Here is a 15,179-nt window from a genome sequence, read left to right as displayed (position 1 = left end):
AGAGCATGAAATTCATTTATCTGGGGCAGTAAGGTGTGTTACTGGGGTTGATGTATGTTTTGGGTGAGGTGAAGGACAACATGCAAAAATAAGGTTGCTGTTATCCAATGAGTCAGGAACTCCAGGCAAGGCTTAGATAAGATGGCCCGGAGGCTGAGGCAGGAGAGTTGCGAGTTCAAGGCCAGCCTCAGCAACTTTGCAAGATCCTGTACAAAAATAAAAACGAAAAGGGTTGGAGACGGAGCGCAAATGTACTGGGGATTGAACTCAGGGTAAAATGCCCCAGATTCAATACTAGCTTTAAACTGTCTTGAGGTAGTAGAGAGCACCAAGTAGTTGTGCTCATGTGTTTGTTCTAGAAAGTTCATCCTAGTACTATGTAGAGGATGAAGTGGAGAGGGGGCGAAGGAGATTTTGCAAAGGACAGGGTTGGAAATCATGTAGTAAGTGGATTTTAGGGATCTCTGCAACTCATTCCAAAACCCTAGACAAACATTCCTGTTTGGCCTTAATAATTCTGAGCCCTAGACTTAGCGAGCTGCGTGTCAGCAATGCCACTGTGTGTTCTATGGGAACATTAAGTCACTGAACAGAAGGTCCCTTCACTGGCTTTTTGTGTACCCCAGACCCTCAGAGCAGACATGGGAGGGAAGAGCATCTTACAGGGCTGGTGAGCAGTTCCTGAGATGGAGACACCCAAGCACAGACCGAGCCTTTGCCCCAGCCTTGCTCCTGAGGGTCCTGAGGGTCCTGAGATTGCTTCCTGGACCAGGCCTTTGAAGTAGAACCCCCCACGCACACCCAACTTGCCCTTCTGTCGACTCCCTTTGACTCCCACTTGGTTTTCTCCCTTTCCAAACTGCTTTCCCTGGGCAGTCTCGGTATTGGCTCTTTCCTTGTACTCTCTCCATCTTTCTTTGTGTTTTTGCTGTTCTGAGCCCCACAAGGTAAGTTTACTAACTGTGTGTCTGAGTGGGTCAGGGGTTGCACCTGCAGAAAACTCTGCAGGTTGGAGAACATTTGAAAAGCTGAAACTCTGGGTAGATCTTTTCCCTCCCTTTCTTTTTTCTTTCTTTCTTTCTGTTGCACCCTTAAGTCAAATGCTTCCCTTTTATCCTTTTATCTGCTCTTACATTCAAAAACTAAAGAAATGGAGGTGAGAATGTCTAGAACTTTGAAGAATGTGAAAATAACAGAGATTATTGTTAAACCTCAGCCATGCACAGGGTGCTAGCCTTAGCTGTATTTTTGCTGAAGCTTGCTCCTGCTGGCTGGGCTCTGTCCTTGGCTGTTCAATATACCCCTTTGATTGTCCGCCATCTTGCACCTGAAATGTTAGGTTAGCAAATGTGGTTAGTCCAGAGCAGACTGAAGCAGAGTCCTGGCACTCTCATGAGAGGACAGTGCTGTTTCTAAGGAGGAAGTGCTCCCCAGGGTGGACACTGCAGGACTAGGGCCATGGGCCCAGGCATCCCTTGCTCCCCAGGGACCTGCCCCAGTCCAGTGCCACCAGGAACCTGCTGTGCATTTTTATGCCCACAGGAGACTGTAATTAAGAGCCTGCTCCTGGTTCCTCTCAGTGGGATGCTCTGTCAGAATCCGGACCTTCTTTGTGTTTCTTCACTGTTCCCCTGATTCTCTGTGCTGTGACCTGACCTCTTGACTACCTGCCCAACTTTTTCTTCAGTTCTGGTGTGACATAGATGAACTGAATTCTATTATCAAGAAAATTGACTTCTTCCAGCAGTCAGACCAGAGCCAGCCTGTTTACTTAGCGGGTGTAGACTTAACCCAGGATGGAGCCACTTGTTCCTGGGTTGGTTTTTGTTCAGGATGGTAAAGATAAGGGGGGAAACAGATTTTTGTTTGATATGGAGAGCTTTTTCCTATGGCTCTTTCGTTAATCATAAGCCTTTTCAAGAAGAAATCAGTGATGGCCCTGTTTGGGGACTCATGGATGGCCATGGGAATCAGCATTTCAGTTGTCTTGAGCAGTCCACCGTAGAGTCAGTGCACTCTGAGGACCTTGAGTGCAGTGTGGCAGCCTTCATCTGTGCTGTGTGAGCTCGTGGAAAGTCGCTCAAACCAACCAACAAAACCCATAGCTTATTATAAATGTTTGCTTTTTGGCTTTCCTTTTGGCATTTATTTTTATCCTTCTTATGAATTTCTAATTGCCAAAAGAGTAAGAAGATTGGTGGTTATAAGTTTTTTTCCTAAGATGCCATGTAGTGGTGAATATAAGGGTTGAGAAAGAGGGGATTTATATTAAATAGAGAATGTAAATTCTATGCTTTGAAAACTCATTTTTATTGTATTTCAATCTAACTTTTTTCTAGCAGTGATTACATGGTTTATACAAGTTTCAAAAATATTGCAAGGATCTACATAATTCTTTTATGCCTTTTATATGAACTTGATTTATTAAAATTATAATATTCAATTTGAACTCATTTTTATTACCTTAATAGCAACTTGAGAAGTGAGTAGACTTTTTGGAGTATGTTCCAAAATGAAAGAATCTTACAGTGCTATATCTTATTTTTTGACCTTATATTTTTTTCTGTGATAACTGTGGTTTGTGAACATCTTTCTATTTATAATCTTCCCAGGGACTTAAAAGTATAGCTCCAAGTATTAGAGCTAATGCTAAACGTGTGTTCAGGTCAACAGGACACACCGGCATCCTAACATGCGACTCTTGGCTCACTCTTGCCCACTGGGATCATGTGCATTTCATAATTAAGGACAGACTCATCAAGTGTGAGCAGGCCGGCAGTCAGGAGGGTAAACTGCGCTGGACCGTGTTCCATCCGAGACCTTAGAATCCAGGAGTCAGACCTGATTCTTCATTTTGGTTGTCATAATAAAGTGTCTTCAGGGCACCATGAGAAGAGCTTGAAAGTTGCGAGTGTCAGCAGCAGCGAGCTCTGAGCCTCTCCCTGCTTGTCTCCTGGTCGCCTTTCACCACATCCTGGTGCCTCATCCCTGTGCTCTGCAGACCAGTCAGCTGAGGCTCAGAGAAGCTCCTTTGCACAGCTACTAAGTGAGATGATGGAGACTCCTTTCTTTCTGACTATTGTTCCTTGATGTTATAGACAGTAAATATTTATATCAGAATTTCAAAATAATGTTATGACCAAAAATGGTATTGACTTTCAAGACGTTTTGCTCTTATGGCAATTTTGTCTTGTAGCTCAGTGGAGGCCCAGAGTCACTCGCCCTCACTGGGAGGCGGGGGAGGGGAGCGGAGCCCAGTGGAAGCCCTCTGTGCTTGGTTTTCTGTCTCACAGTGTGATCTCTCCCTCTCACGTGTGTGTTCACACCATTGTGGTCACATCCTTCATGAGGGCCTCACGAGAGAGGAGCTGATACCAGCACAATGCCCTAGAACTGTCATTACAAATTACCCAGCCTCAGGCATTACATTACAGTAATGGAAAATGGACTAATGTAGGTGCATGTGAAGATAAAGACCTTGGAAGATGCTGGGGTTGAATAAGAAAAAGCAGTAAAAAGAACATACAGCTCCCCGCCACTATGCATAGATTGACAAAGAACCTCCGACATTTCATAGAAATAAAAAGGTCAGTGAAGAAGTTACTGGTGGGCAGTGGCGCTCACTGATCAAGGAAGCCAATAGATTCAGACTCTGGATGAAAGTAAGGGCACTAAATTACCCATAAAACGGATGGAGCAGAATTCACAAATCTTTGAGTGAATGAGTGAATCTTATCCTGAAAATATAGTGATGAACACTTTAAAAATATAAAGCTCTACAGAGATGCCACAAAAATCTGGCCCTTCCACAAAGCAACTCCTAGCAAATGCAAAAGATAGTATCTAATTCCTTGCATCTTATCAGATCATGATGGAATGATATTAGAAATCAACACAAACCATACAGATACTATATGAGCATAGGGAGATTAAACAATACTCTTTTGAATGATGAGTGGTTGATAGATGAAATCAAGGGAGAAATTTAAAAATTCTTAGTCTTAAGTGAGAATATGGTATAATATACCTAATATTCCAGAACCTCTGGGACACTGTGAAGGCAGAGCGAAGAGAAAAGTGTATAGCTCATGAGTGCCTACGCAGGAAAATCAGAAAGATCCAAATTAACAACCTGATAATGCATCTGAAGGCCTGTGAAAAGACAAATTCCAAAAACTGTAAAAGGAGAGAAATAATTAAGATCAGAGCAGAAATCAATGAAGTTGAAAAGTAAAAAAGAAAAAACAAAAAACAAAAAAGAATGATGCCAGATGCAGTGGCACATGCCTGTAATCCCAGGGGTTCAGGAGGCTGAGATAGGAGGATCGCAGGTTCAAAGCCAGCCTCAGCAACTCGGTGAGACTCTGTCTGTAAATAAAATACAAAATAGGGCTGGGAGTGTTGCTTAGTGGTCGAGTGCCTCTGAGTTCATTCCCCAGTACCCCACCCTACTTCCCCCCCCCCAAAAAAAAAATCAATGAAACAAAGTTGGTTCTTTGAAAAGATAAAGATTGATGAGTCTTTTTCCAAACCAGCCAAAAGAAAAAGGGACACCTACCAAATTAATAAAATTTGAGATGAAAAAGGAGAAATCAACTAAGACATCTCAGAAATCCAGCAGATCATTAGGGACTATTTTGAAAAAATATACCCAACTTCTGGGAAACCTAGAAGAAATGGACATGTTTCCAGACAGATATGATGTGCCAAAACTGAATCAAGAGGACATAGAAAACCTAACAGACCAGTAACTAGCAATGAGGTACAAGCAGTAATAAAAAGTCTTTCAAAATGAAAACCCCAGGACCCAATAGATTCTCAGCTGAATTCTACCAAACCGTTAAAGAGGAACTTTGCCAATACTCCTCAAAGTATTAAATGATATAGAAAGGGATGCAATACTTCCAACTTCATACTATGAAGCCAGTGTCATACTCACACCAAAACCAGGTAAGGATTCGTCAAGGAAAGAGAACTACAGACACATCCTGATGAACGAAATAATGCAGAAATCCTCAGTACAATATTAGCAAGTCTTGTTCAACAACATAATGAAGAGATTGTACACCTCTGGAGTAAACCGAGTTGGTTTACTCCAGAGGTGCAAGAATGGCTTAATGTACACAAATCCGTAAATGTCACTTGTCACATTAACAGAATTAAGGATGAAAATCACTTGGTAATTGCAATAGATGACGAGAAGGTTTTTGACCAAATGCAGCACCCATTCATGATAAAAACACTGAATAAGCTACAGGGACAAGGAACCTACCTCAACACTGTAAAGGCTATGTATGAAAACCAAACTCAACCTCATAGTAAGTGAGGAAAGCTGAAAGCATTTTCTTTAAAATCTGGAAAAAAACAAGTATGTTCATTCTCACTGCTACTGTTTCATGTAGTCCTAGAAATTGTAGCCAGAGCAGTTAAGCAAGAGAAGGAAATTAAAGGGATAAGGAAAGGAAGAAGTCAAATGATCACTGTTTGCAGAAGGTATGATCCTATACCTGTAAGATACAAAAACTCCACCAAAATACTGTAGAGCTAATGAACAAATTTGGCAAAGTAGCAGGTTGCAAAATCAACATACAAACATCAATAGCTTTCCTGTATGCCAGTACCAAATCTGCTGAGAAATTAGGAAAACAATTCCATTAACAATAGCCTCAAAGGAAAAAAAAAAAACCCTAGGAATAAATCTAACGAAGGAGGTGAAAGTCCTCTATGATGAAAACTATAGAACCTGAAGAAAGAAATTGAAGAAGAACAAGTCAGAAGATGGACGGACTTCCCATGTTTATGGACAGGCAGAGTTAATGTTGTTAAATTGATCATACTACCAAAAGCAATACATGGATTCAAAGCAATCCACATCAAAATACCTATTAAATTTTTTCACAGACCTAAGGAAAAAACCATCCTAAACTTCATTTGGAAGAATAAAAGACCCAGAATACCTGAAGCAATCTTAAGCCAAAAAATCATTGCTGGAGCCATCATAATACCTAACTAAACTGCATGGTACTGGTATAAAAATAAACACACAGACACATACTGTATGGTACAGAAGACACAGAAACATATCATGCATCTATAATCATCTGATCCTCAACAAAGGCACCAAAGACTTTGAGAAAAGATAACCAGTTGTTTCAGCACCGTTTGTTTAAAAGACTATCCATTTGTAGAATTAGATGGACCCTTATCTCTCACCCTGCACAAAAATCAACTTAAATTGAATCCCAGACTTCAGAATTAGACCAGAAACTGTGCAATTCCTAGGAGAAAATATAGGGTTAACTCTCCTGCTTTTAGGCGCAGGCAATGACTTTTCAACAGGACCCTTAAAATTCGAGAAATAATGTTAAGAGTTAATAAATGAGGTAGCATCAAATTAAAAAGCTTCTGCACGGCAAAGAAAACAATTCGGAATGTGAATAAAAATCCTACAGAAAGGGAGAAAACCTAGCTGCTCTTCTGACAGAGGATTAATATTTAGAATATATAAAGAGCTCAAAAAACTTGAAGCTAAAAAGCAAATAGCCCAATTAATAAATGAAAAAATGAGTTATATAGACACATCTCAAAAGAAGAAATACAAATGGCCAACAAATACATAAGAGAATGGTCAACATCATTAACAAAATGGGAAATACAAATCAAAACAATGCTGAGATTTCTTCTCACTCCAGTCACAATGGCAGTCATCAAGAATATAAATAATAATGCTGGGAGGATGGAGAAATGGGATCACTTTACACTGTTGGGGGGACTGTAGATTTGTTCAACCCCTATGGAAGTCAGTATGGAGGTCAAAGTCTAGGCATGGGACTGTCATATGACCCAGCTACACCACTCCTCAGTACTTACCCTGAAGCATTAAAGTCATCTCACTGCAGTGACACATGCATTTCCATGGTTACAACAGCACGGTTCACAGTTGCCACCCTGGGATCCAGCCTAGCTGTCCATCAGTGGATGAAAGGATAAAGAAAATGTGGTAGATAGACACAGTGGAGTTTTATTCAGCCATAAAGGAAAATGGTTGGAACTTGAGACCATCATATTAAGCAAAATAAGCCAAACTCAGTAGGTTGAGGGTCCCGTATTTCTCTCACATGTAGAATCTAGTGAGGAAACAGGAAAAGGAAGATGGGGGTGGATATTGCATGAAGATCAAAGGGAGATCAATAGAGGAAAGGGACAAGGGAGGGGGAGGTTGAGGGAGGAGGAAGCGCTGGGGAATAATATTGATCAAAACTGTCGTGTTGTATATTGTGTTCACGTACAAATATGTACCCACAAATCCAGTCCGTATATACAGCTGTAATGCACCAATTAAAACAAAGTGTGAAAGAGAAATAGAAGTTCAGCCTTTGACATTGATTGCACTCACTTTAAGTTCACTTCCTTTACAGCATCGCAGGTAGGCCATGAGCTAAGAGACTCTTTTTCATCCTAAACATGTGTATTTTAAGCCGTTTGTCTCTAAGGAAAACCACACGTACCCATCGTAGAATCCTGTCCCTGTCAGAAAGCAGAAAGCAAGTGACACCCAAGAAGTGGGTGGCAGGGTCGTGTCTCCCTCAGCTCTTCCCTTGCAGACGTTGGGAAAGGAGAGGGGGCCAGGTGGGAAGACTGGCAGAGCTGGGGGCTGCAGCCCACGGCTGGGCTGAGCCCCTGACAATCTGCAGACTCCCTCAGAGAGGAGAGGGCCTGCGAGAGAGCAGCAGTGCTTCAGCCTTGGGGTGCTGGGGTGGCCTGTGGGAGCATCATTTCTGCCTATTTCTTCATTCCTGAAAATGGCCAAGCCTGGCACTTAGTGTAGGAACCTGCATGGTCCGGGGTCTTTTTTCTTACTCAGATGAATGTGGATTAATCTCCGAGGAAGCATTTTTTTTTTTTTAAATATGTTTTTGGGTTGCGGTTGTAGCTCAGCAGTAGAGCGTTGACGTAGCACATTACAAAGCCCTGGGTTCAATCATCAGCACCACATAAAAGTAAAAAATAAAGGTATTGTGTCCAACTACAACTAGAAAATAAATATATTTAAAAATATATGTTTTAGTTGTAGGTGGACACAATGCCTTTATTTATTTTTATGTGATGCTGAGATGGAACCCAGTTCCTCACACGTGCCAGGCAAGTGCTCTACCACTGAGCCACAACCCCGCCCAAGGAAGCAGTCTTTAACAGGCACTGTGTACATGCCTGGGATTTTTCGAGGCTGCAGGGAGAGCTCAGCCTCTCTATTCCCACTGTGGCCTCTCCTGTTTCCTAGCCCCTCCCCTGCATTCCCCTACCCTCCCCCACCACACACACACACACACACACACACACACCTGCACTCTTCCTGCTCTGGCTGAAAATACCACTTTGTGAAAAGCCAGCCTCAGACATTTCCACCCACTAGCCATCTCTGTGGTAACCTCTCGCTGTACATAAAATATAATGGACTGATTTCTGAATTGACATAAAGTCGAGAGAATGGGGAAGATAGGACTGTATATTAAATTGTCTGCTGGTTATCAAATAAAGACTCCTTTGTCATAAAGGCCAAAGATAAAAAGAAAATATGTATGTTTAATATATGGAACAAAAATAAGTCTATTTTTGACTTAGTACTTGAGGAGAAGATAGGTCAAAAAGCCCAGCCACCCCTGAAATGAATTTCAGACTCTGGTTATTGGTGTGCTGGGGCAGAGGAGATATCAGAGATGTTGCATTGCTGATAGAAATGATTTTTTACAGTAGGTGCTAAATTAGATGTGGAAAGTAGGAGAGTTATCAAACCGACATTGTCACGTCTGACCTTCCAGGTCCCAGTCACAGGATCATCATAAAAACGAGTTGCGTGCTTATCCAGAGACGCAGCAATAACTGGCACAGAACAATTTTCCAGGCTCTCCTCAAATGCGGGTGACCCCAGGGGCTTTTCAGGGTCACGAAGGAGTTGCATTGGTTTTGATCAGTTTTTAGAGCTGTATAGCAGCTTATCTGTGGGTCACAGAAATTTCGTTTTCTCTATTCTTTTTTCATCATTTCTTACCCCTGGGCACTGTGTGGATTCGCCTCTGGAAGGCTGGTCCCAGGCATGAGTGTTAATAGGGTTTGTGCAATCCTGCATTGCACGCCTAGATCAATCCCTGAATGGTGGATTCACTAAGGACACATTACCATCTCTCCATAAGTCAGATTATCTTTAGCAACAATTTAGAAGTGCACAGAACTCTAGGAGGCTGATTAGTAAAACCCACATGCATTGATCTTACCCAGTTGCAAAATGTTACTCTCTGTCCTTGGTACAACTCTAACTTGACTTCATTTTTTGTTTTCTTTTTGCTTAATTGTAAACAGTCTTTACTTAATTTACAGCTATCAGACACCATTATTAAGCAAATGGAAAAAAGCTAAAATCCCCTCCCCTACCTCCCTGATTTCAAAAAATTTATCACATGGAACCTTAAAGACAGAAATGAAAGCAGAGTAGTACACAGTCGGCACGTTTGTGGCCCTGAGCAGCCTGCTGGGTCTGAGGAGGGAGCCAACCTTGGAGTTTCACCACTAGCTCTATTAACCCTCCTGAATGTCACCAGGGAAGACATGCCGTACACTAGAGCCATGTCTTATGCTCTAGAAGTAACAGTGAAACCTCTTCCAGCCTCGGTAATGCTGTACCTGGGAAACACAGGTTGGGTTTCCCTCACCTGAAATGCTTTGCACCAGGATTCCAGGATTCAAGGTTTTCAGTGTTTGGAATATTTTTATAGACTTTAACTGCTGAATATCTCTAATCAGAAATCTGAAATCCAAGGATGTCAGATTTTTGGACTCAACCAGTACTGAAATTGTTGGAAACAAAATTTAGTTAGATTAAACTTTTCTTTCTTTGCTTTGTCAAACAGTTTCTTCAAAGTAAGCACAGGGAAGGGAAGACCTTCGTAGGACACAATATTTATTCTTACACTCTCAGGTGCTTGGGTATGTTATAAAAACAAAACCAGCATCTACTACATGGAGAGATGATAGTCATCTAACTACATTCCAAACTGTTACTGGTTGGTTTATTATTTAAGGTAAGGTAAACCACAATAAAAACTGAAAATTTGTGTCCCTCCTAATATTTTTCTACCAAGCACAAGATACCAAGTGATGTCATTCCCTTATCCTATGTAGAACTTTTTTGGAAAAAAAAGTTTGAGAGTGCAAACATGCTAATAAATTCATGGCTACAGTATAAATTGAATTAAAGCAACATCCCATGGCAACATGTTTCAAATTCGGAGTATTTTACAGTTCTCACCTGAAGGAACCATTTGTAGTTTTAAAAGTAGTAATTATATCCACAGTGAAAGTTTGCATTTAATTTAGTAACCTTTTTAAGAACCATGAAAAGGTCTTTCTTTGCCGTAGCCACTTTGTGAGCAGAATATTAATATTCAGAATTGTGGGAACATGGCAAACATTTCAGTACTTGCTGTGTCTGGTTCCTGGTTAAGGATCTCCATTGATGGTATTCCTCAGGTTCTTAACCTCTGTTGAGTCCCGCAGCCTCGTCTGGGGTACTCACTGGTACAGTGTCTGCAGTGTGGTCGGCAGGTGTGGAATGAGATGTGTGAATGGGATTTCCAGTTAATGGATTGCATTGTGGAACTCAGAATGGATTTTAGATGGAGCACGTGAGAATGAGGCAGAACCCTGGCTGGGAATAGGAGGAAGAGAAAGAAACACATTGAATATAAATGCAGAGAGCAGTGATCAGGTGGTGCTCAGGTGGTCTCAGTCCCCAGATACACAGGGATCGGGGGACTGGGAGAATGCATGGGGGCGTGGGAGTCTGCAGGGTGAATGAGGACAAAGAAACAGGGAAACCGAGGTTACTAAAAAGTGCTTTTGTGTCATGAGTTTAGTCTCGTCAGCAAGGGTATCCCCGGCTGAGAGCTTGAGAAAGTAGAAGGCCCTCTGCAGGTGACTCTGAAATGTGGGATGAAGGGGTGGCCACCTTGACATCTCCCACATGCAAGCACTGTAGTGAACGGGTACAGAGGAGGGGCCGTTCCTCAAGGAGTTAACACAATGAGAACAGCTAAGAAACTGCAGGAATGCATAGTTAAAAAGTTTGCTTTGGGTAGAGGATCCGGCTTGGAGGAACCCACGTGGAGAAGGTGGTGGAGAGGTTCTTGGCCAAGGAGTGGCTTAGTGAGATGTGGAGTCAGGACGACACAGGTCTGTCAGGAGCAAGGCATTGTCTCCGGTGTCAGTGGCGAAAGTGGGACAAGCTTTAATGATAACTGGAAACTTGATTCTTTGCACAATAGGAAATCCTTGAAGGTTCCTAAAGAAAAGTGTGATGTTAGATGACTGTGCACTAGAAAAACTCACTCTGGCCTCAGTAAAGGGGTGGTCCAAGCAACGTTTCTGACCCTGGCTTCACATTATGTTCACCTCAGAAGATTTTTCAAATCCCAATTCCCAGGTGATTTTGCAGGCAGGGTTGTAAAAGAATGATATGGAGCTGAGATTGGCAAAGTCTAGAAAAGAGGCAGCTACTAAATGTTTTCCCCTTTGCTGGCCCGTATAGCCCCAAAGCATAGATATTACATGAGGAACTAATGTGGTTGTGTTCCAGTACAACTATACATAAGTTGTAAAACCAAATTGGACAGTGTATAAAACTAGAGGCCAGCTGGGCATGGTGGCCTGTAATCCCAGCAACTGAGGAGGCTGAGGCAGGAGCATCACAAATTCAAACAAGGCCTCAGCAACTTACCAAGGCTCTAAGCAACTGAGTGAGACCCTGTCTCAAAATGGGGGTGGGGGGAACAAGACAAAAAAACATTTTTTTTTCTTGTTTGTTTTTAGGGTTGGGGATTTAGCTGGGTGGTTAAGTGCCCTTGAGTTCCATTCCCAAGGCCAAATTTTTTAAAAAAGGAGCCGGGGAGGCCAGCAGTGTTTGGCCCATAGGCCATATCTTGCCAACGCTTGATTCAGATTGGGCTCAGGTAGTCCAGAAAAGAAAGCATTGCTACAGTAATCCAGATAAGAGTTCAAGCTTGCTCTCCTGTTGTGGTCATTTAGAGGACAGAGTGAAGGTTAGTGATATGGAGTTGATATTTATAGTGACTCATGGTCTTGCATGCCACTTTGGGCACCCAGAAGTCGCCCTACAAAGGACGTGTGAATGAGCCATTGTGCAGTGTGTGCTTCTTGGTGCCCTTTGACTTGGTCCATTTGCTGTGCAGGGATTTGAGTCTGTTGAAAGCCTGTTTCCGTCCTGTTGCTTATAATGGCTGCTCATTTTAGCAACAACTAGTACCTTCTCTCCTAGTGCCTGCCGTGCCCTTGTTGCTGAAAAATGACCTTTTCTTGTAAATTACTGTTCTCTTTAGAAAATAAGGTGAGCTTGACAGGACAAAGTGTGGCTGTTTCTGCGTTATCTACTCAGGTACCCTGAGGTAGTGCCGATTTCCCCTTCGCCTTCCTTGCCGCCTCCTTAAGGACCTACCAGGGAAGTGGCGCCTGCTCTGCCTCCACCCCAGTCCCTGGCCCTGTGAGCCTGAGGGGCTGACGGTTGCACCTTCCTTCCACTGAGGTCGGTTTAGAAACCATAAGGCTGAAACCTGCTGCTGGGCTTTACAGTCAGCTGTGCGCTCTCACGTTGGCCTGGTCATTTTCTTCGAATACCATCTCAGTTGGGTGAACAAATTGACTCACCTACTTTCTAACCTGTGCTCTTAGACTCTGGCCATGTGGGTGTCCTCTAAGAAAGGCTTACACTGTCCCCTGCTCCCTGAATTCGCTGCAGCTGGATGGAGATGAGGAAATTCAAGACTCATCCGAGCCTTATGGCCACCTCAGTTACTTTGCTGGTCTTACTAGAGGCTAAGCTTGTTTTTCTTCCATTTCCCTACTGTCACAGGGGGTCATTTCTCAAAGAAGAACAAGGAAGTATTTTATATGCCTTATGGAAAAAGCAGAGGGGCTGGGGGAGCGCTCCCTGGGTGCAAGGCCTGGTTCAGTCCCTGCGTAGAGGGACAGCAGGTGAGGTGGTGGGCTTTGCCTGCTTCCCTGTGTGTTTTGTTTTATCACAACCATATTTTACATCAGGTGGTGGGCTTTGCCTGCTTCCCTGTGTGTTTTGTTTTATCACAACCATATTTCACATCATTGATTTTTACAATTGATCTCTAAACTTTGTGGTTCATTGTTTTAAAGCTGATGAATCCATTCCCCCTGTTCGACCTGGATCTTGACTGAGTGTTACCATCTTAGCGACACCCTCAGCACAGCACAATAGAATAGTAAGACTGAGATCGAGTGCTGGTATTGTCGAGCGCTCTTAATGAAGCTCTCTGGTGTTCTGTACATGAATAACAAAGTGGAGGTTCAGGTTTGCTAAAGTAGCTTTCCATTTATTTTACAGAAGCACTCACCAGCTGAGGGACTAGATAGATAGCAGTAGCCTGTCCTGCAGCCGAAGCCTCAGTGTCCCCAGAGGAATTCCCACGTGTGGAGTGCGTCTTTAAGTCAAGGAAGAGGCCAGGAAATAAGGCAGAGCTTCAGGCATGAGAGGCTAGGCAGGACGTGCCCGTAGGCTCCAGAAGGCAGAGCGCAGCAGCTGAAAGGCAGCGGGTGCTCTAGCAGCTCAGAGGTTAAAGAGTTGGAAGTCACCTTAGAGATGATCCTGGCTGGTGGCTTCACTTTCCACATGTTGGAAATACCCTCCAGCTTGCCAGCGTCCACAGAACCAGTGAAATCGGAGAGCCTGAGGAGCAGGAAGGAACTCTGGTGAATTCTAAAGGTTACCTGGTGACCTAACCCGCAGCAAGGCCGAGAAGCGCCAGCCTCCCTCAGTTTGTGTAGGAAGTTCAGAGTGAACACCTCGCCCAGGGTCCACAGCCATTGCTTCCAAGGACTTCAACCTGTCTCCTCCTCCTTGCTCTGTACGCGCCTGTCATCTCGCCCCTGCCCTGCTTTAAATGACACCAGGGTGCTCACGACTCCCAGGTCTGTGGCCACATCTCTCTCTGAGCACCCACCCTCACATCCGACTCCTCTCCTTCTCTCTCCCTGTTTTCCAGCCACTGCAGCCTCATGGTATTTGAGACTGAACCAGGTCCTCAGACCCACTTCTCATTCTAGATTCGCGTCATGAGCCAAGCCAGAAACTCGACCTTGTCTTCTGCTTCTCCCTCTTGTTCTGTAACTAGTCGCCGATGTTGTCCCTCCCGCCCCTTGGCTAGTTCTCAGTCTGCCCACCTTCTCCCTGGCCCTCCTCCTCTGGGCCATCTGTTCCTTCAGCACAGTCACGGTAGCCTCGGGTGCCCCTGTCCTTGGTCTCCAGCCTGCTCCCACGTGGCCTGTATCTCCAGCACCACTAGGAGGCTCTTTGGGAGATGCAAGTCTGATTGTTCATCGCCCGTTCATCTGGCCCGTTTCATGTGTCCTAATCACTTGGCCATGCTCCCCACCCAGCACTGGGGGTTGAACCAGTGCTTTACCCCTGAGCTTCGTCACCAGCCCTTTTCATTTTGGATTGTGAGGTAGGACCTTGCTGATTTACCCAGGCTGGCCTTGAACTTGAGATCCTCCTGCCTCTGCTCCCAATTTGCTGGGATGACAAGGTGGGATGACAAGTGATCCCTCTGTGTCTGCAGGCCAGCTCCTTAATCAGCCTTGCCCCTTCCCTTTGTCCCCTGTGCCTGTGTGAGTCTGCTTCCTTACAGCCCTCACCTGGTGTGACCTCACCTGGCGTGACCTAGCTGTAGACTCAGTTGGGTTTTCTTTTACTTTTATCAAGAAACTGTCCAGTAGGCAACAATATTTTTCTTCTCCAACCAATTATTGTCACATTGCACACTGAAGTTAATGGGCCCAGGATGCCCACATGCTACCACCGGAACCTGCCATTCAGGAAGTGTAAAAGAAGACCTCAGGGCAGACCCGGAGCTCCCTCAGCATGGGTCACATCTTTGGTCCTGAAACCTTCCCTTGCTTGGCAAGGGTTTGGGGCCACCTCATTTCCTGTCCCTACTCCAGTTCCCCTATTGCTAAGCCCCGGTCCTCACCTTCACTCTCCCAGGCCTGACCAGTTCTTCACCAACGACCTTCTGGCTGTCGCCATGTGAATTTTGTCTTTTCTTGACCTCCCAGCTGTTTACACCCCATGCCTTAGGGTA

The 15,179-nt window shown here is 44.0% G+C and overlaps 1 protein-coding gene across 1 annotated transcript in view; it reads left to right on the top strand.

The window, feature by feature from the left end:
- The window catches only part of Cdkal1 (CDK5 regulatory subunit associated protein 1 like 1), a 195,633-nt gene that overhangs the window by 61,998 nt on the left and 118,456 nt on the right, over window positions 1-15,179 (top strand). The gene's annotated exons all lie outside the window — the stretch shown is intronic.

Source organism: Marmota monax, unplaced genomic scaffold, assembly GCF_021218885.2.
Source record: "Marmota monax isolate L192 unplaced genomic scaffold, Marmota_monax_Labrador192_F-V1.1 WCK01_AAM20220418_F8-fsc00141, whole genome shotgun sequence".
Lineage (NCBI taxonomy): Eukaryota > Metazoa > Chordata > Mammalia > Rodentia > Sciuridae > Marmota > Marmota monax.
The sequence above is the reverse complement of the archived record's forward strand: the minus strand, read 5'-3'. Positions and strand labels throughout refer to the sequence as shown.